Raw genomic sequence first — 5,122 nt, 5'->3', positions numbered from 1 at the left:
AATTCCTCGTGGTCCAGTGTTCAGTGAAGAGGGTACGTGGGGAGGGAAGTACTGTTAAATTCCATGATGTTTCCATGCCTTTTATTTTTTTCCTTTTGTTTATTTGTTGTGTGTATATGTTTGTGAGTGTTTGCTCGTACCAAGTCTTTATCTCTGTGCTTTTTTTCTTAATTCTCTCTCTGCTTCCTTTTCCATCACTTTCCTCTTTCACCTTTCCCTGTCTTTCCCCCTCTCTACTATCTCTTCCCTCCTCTTCTTCTACCTCATACAGTCTCTTAGTCTACTTTTCCTTCCCCTCATCTTCTTCCTCTCATCTCCCTTTTCTCTTACCTCTCTCTCTCTCTTCCTGTTCTTGAATCTGTCTCTAACTCTGTCCATTTCTCTGTCTTTCATCTCTCTGTCTCAGTCTTTCTTTTTCTTTCTCTCCTTCTTTCAATTTGCATGTTCATGCCTGGTGCTCTACCACACCTCCAGGTCTGCATTTTTCTAGTTAATTGATGATGGAGTCTTCCTAGACTGGCTGTCGCTGCAATCCAGGTAGCTTCTAGGATAGTTAGGATTACATAGCCTCCAGCATCAGGCAGTGCACTTGACTTTGCTAATCTCTTGTGGCACAGGTTTGTTTCTCTGTTGTTATGAAAGGTATTTGTGTACTTATCTGAAGGACAGCTGTGTCAGTGACACATTAAAATGGGTGTGGAAGGAAGGTGGTGTTAGTCTGCTGTGCAGAATGGACATGGAGAGAAGGACATGTATAGTGCAAGTGTATCAAGACCCTTAGAATATCAGAACATGTGCACACTCAAGGACATGTGCACTCCCATTTCCTAGTGAAAGAGCAAGCAGCTCCCTTTGCATGATTGATTAACAGCTTCCTTCTCTCTTTACCAAGATGTCTCAGAAGCACACAAGCAGATGGCTGCTCAGGAATTCCTCTGGGAATCAGCCTCCTTCAAACCCAACCTGATGTGCACGTCGAGACGGAATTAGGAAGGAAAATGTGCTCTTTTCTTCCTTCAAGTTCAGCTCTCAATGCAGAGCTAGATGTGTCAAATGATCTCCTCAGAGTGAGGCAGAGACTGCCAGGAGACAAGGCCTTGCTGCCCCAAAAGCTGCAGTTGAGGCTCAGAGTGAGGGAGTGGGCTTCAATTCACATCTGTGGGTTTGGCTTAAGAGGTTAGTGTCTTGTAGTCCTAGTGCAGTAGAGAGTGTGCCTCTTCGCTGCTGTGATTTCAGTGTTGAGTTGCATTGTGGAGATGGGGGAGAGGGGCAGTATGCCAAGCAGGAGGCAAGTCATTTTATGATTCCATGCCAGTCTTGTCTTAAGGGGCAAGATGAGCTCACTGTCCAAAACTCAGGTCTACCTTTGACTTTTCAATGGATAGTCTGATGCACACGCATGCTAGAACACTCCTAAACCTTTGTGGAACAGTTGGAGTGCATTTGGCTCAGTAGGTGAAGGAGATAGGACCAAAAGTTGCCCCAGAGAATGAGGCTCCCACAGCTTAGCTAGAATATCACACAGATCATTACATAGGCTTCTAACCAGCATGATGGGACCAGGGCTGGAGGAAAGACTTGGAAGAACTGAAGAGGGAGGAGCCAGTGTGGGATGGAAAAGCTTCCCAGAGGAGGAGCAGGTGAGCTGGTGTGTGCACACCATCTCCATGTGTGAGATTGAGGTGCACAAGGCGTCAGGCAAAGGGCATGGAAACACAGGTGAGGAGACCACAAGGCAAGGGTGAGAAGGGCTGTGGAAGGGAGTCATAAGAAAGCAGTGGGAAAGAGCTTTGACCATGTGCAACAGGACAATTGTCAAATAACTGTGTGAGAGAATGGGTAGGCCTTCATTCAATGGACATTTGCTGAGTGACCACAGGGTGAGAGACATCATCCTGAAGACTGACACAATGCTGAGAACAGCACAAAAATATCTCTCCTTGTGAGTTTACACTCAAGCATGGAGAAAGACTTTACACAGATTTACATAAGTAATAAAGAGAATACATCAGAAGGAAGATGTAAGGCAGAAAGGATGAGTGGTGGGAATATTCTGTGTGTGTCTGCACCCATGTGTGTGTGTGCATGCATGTCCACAAGGTTGTATTTTTGAGCAGGGTATCATAGAGTAGATCTCTTTGGTGGGTGGGAGTGGGGGAGGATGGGGGATGAGCAGCTGGGTGTCTGGGGAAGAGCATTCCAGGCAGTAGAATAACAGTGGCCCCCAGCCTGGCACAGGTTATCCTGGGCTGCTGCAGAACAGTACAAATGCCAGTATGGCTGCAGCGAGGAAGCCTGTGCTCAGTGGTAAGAGACAGGATCAGAGAAGGCACAGGAGCCTCAGGCTCTGCCCTTCACTGAAGGAGGACTATGAGCAATGCTTCAGCAGTGTCCTATGGTTTTTCTGTCTGCTCTAAAGCCACATTTCTTAATCTTCAAATATAAAAGGGTGTGTCTGATATTGGTGTTTCTGTACCTGCATTATTTTTTTTTCTTCTTTTATTGTCAGTTGTGGGGCTTGAACTCTGAGCCTGGTCACTGTCCTTGCACTCTTCAGCTCATGGCAAGCACTCTACTGCTTGAACTACAATGCCACTTATTGTTTTATAGTAGTTTATTGGAGATAAGAGTCTCAAGGGCTTTCCTGCCTGGCTGGCTTTGAACCGTGATCCTCAGATCTCAGCCTCCTAAGTAGCTAGGATTATAGGTGTGAGCTACCAGCACCCGGCTTTGCATTATTTCTTGAAGCTTAGTGTTCTACTGTGCAATTTATATTGTTGAAATTGTTTTCTTTTTATTTGTTTGAACATGGGTCTAGGGCACTGTCTCACTATCACTCTACCATTTTGAACCATAGATCTGCTTCTGGTTTTCTGGAGGTTAATTGGAGAAAAGAATCTCATGGACATTTCTTCCCAGGCTGACTTTTAACTTTGATCTTCAGATCTCAGCTTCCTGAATTGATAGGATTACAGGTGTGAACCTGATTTTATTTTATTTATTTATTTATTTTTTACTTAAGGCTGAATAACATTCCACTGAATGTATACGCTTTCTTTTTATTGGTCCAATGATGTACACTTGATTGATTCCCTATCTTTATTGTGAGTGGTGCTACCATAAATGGAAGTACATGCAGACAAAAAGAAACAAATAACAACAACAACAACAACAAAAAAGTATTCCTTCACTGGAGTCTGATGGCTCATGGAATCTTGCCTTGGTAGGAACTTTCATGAAAGTCTTTTCTCTAGTTAATGACCAAATACCTGGGAGTTGAGCTGTGGCTTAAAGTAGTTGAGCATTAACCTTGAGCTAAAGAGCTCAGGGACAGCATCATGGCCTCAAGTTCAAGCCCACACCACCACCACCAAAATCACTAAAAATATATTTGTGAAACCGTCTGGGAAGGTGGCTCAGTGGTAGAGTGCTTGCTTGCATGCATGAGGCCCTGGGTTCAATTCCTCAGCACCACATAAGCAGGGGGAAAAAAAGAAAAAAAAAGAAAAAGAAAGCCAGAAGTGGCACTGTGGCTCAAGTTGTAGAGCACTAGCCTTGAGCTGTAGAGCTGAGGGACAGTGCTGAGGCCCAGAGTTCAGGCCCACGACTGGAACCAACCCCCCCCCTCCAAAAAAAATATTTGTGAAAATCAAACCTCACACAACTTACCCATTTTGTTATTTGGTTTGGAAATAATATAAATGATTTCAGATTGACTACATTTAAATTCCAAAGCAAGTGACCAACCCTTCAACAGAAAGGCAGGGGTGGGGGCTGAGGGGTGGTCTTCACCCACCCTGACTCCAAAGACCCTAAAATGAGCCAAGACACGACTAGAAAGATCTACAGTCAAAGAAACGTACATGTGAGGGCTGGGAAGTTGGCTCAGTGGTAGAGCGCATGCCTGAGGCCCTGGGTTCGATTCCTCAGCACCACATAAGCAAAAAAAAAAAAAAAAGAAAAAAGAAAAAAAAAAGAAATGTACATGTGTTGTCGGGAGAGAGGCCTAAGGACCTAGAAGAAAGTTCTAGCTGGGCACCTGTGACTCTAGTCTCCATTTTCTATTTGAAGCCTCTGGTACCTTCTATGTACAGATGATTTTGCCAATCTGAAAGTCATTTGTAAACTGACTTCCCACTACAGGTTGTTATGTCAGTGTCAACCCTATTGAACTGAACCCAATTCTCAGCATCACTGTTTAAAGAAAGAACAAGAACACAACTTGTTTTCCATACAATACTTAGAAAGCAATCTTGTTCCCCAGTTATAAGCACCATAAAGACATCTCCAAGGAATAAGAGCACACAAAGTCTGTCAGATGACATTGTACAGACTGAACTCAGCCCTAGCTTGAGCGAGCATGCACTGCCCTCTGCTGGTCAGAGATAGGCAACAACTGACTCTTGGGAGACCTGAGACAGGGACTTTTGGTGAGCCCAGGGCTTTTGGTGTGAGTGATGGTGCTGCTTTATAAAGCTCTTTTCTCCCTGTTCACCCAGCAATTGCAGGGACTAGGTTTGCTCTGTTTGAGAAAGCAAAAATTTCAAAACTTACTTTCTTCCCTTTGAGACATCGGCAATCTCTCCTGTTCCCATCTATTTTATTTACTTATCCTAAGCACATACGTTTATTCAGCAAATATTTTCTGATTGCTACTAGTAATGTGCAAACTCTTTCTGGTTACTAGGAATGTCTGTAGGAAAGATAAACATAATCTTTGTTTTGGTGTTTATTTTAGGGGCCCAGAGAACATGAGTGTTAGTAATTATGGGCAAAGTTTACCAGTGGCAAGCAAGGGTGCCAGGTTCACATTTACTCCTCCTTGTAGAGCTGAAACATGAAAGAAGTGATATTTTTCCCACAAGGCCATTCTTGCATTTTGGGGGCTTTTTTGTTTGTTTTGTCGATCGTGGGGTTTGAATTCAGGGCCTGGGCATAGTCCCTGAGCCTTTTTTTTCAGGGTATCCCTCTACTACTTTGAGCTACATCCCTGCTTCCACTTTCCTTGTTCTTCTTTACAAATAAAGAGTCTCAGGACTTCCTGCCCAGGCAAGCTTTGAACCATGATCCTCAGAGATCAGCCCCCTGAGTAGCTAGGATTATAGAGATGAACTGCAACTCC

The sequence above is a fragment of the Dipodomys merriami genome, unplaced genomic scaffold (assembly GCF_024711535.1).
Source record: "Dipodomys merriami isolate MVZ:Mamm:240054 unplaced genomic scaffold, mDipMer1.0.p SCAF_771, whole genome shotgun sequence".
Lineage (NCBI taxonomy): Eukaryota > Metazoa > Chordata > Mammalia > Rodentia > Heteromyidae > Dipodomys > Dipodomys merriami.
This window is presented reverse-complemented; position numbering follows the sequence as displayed.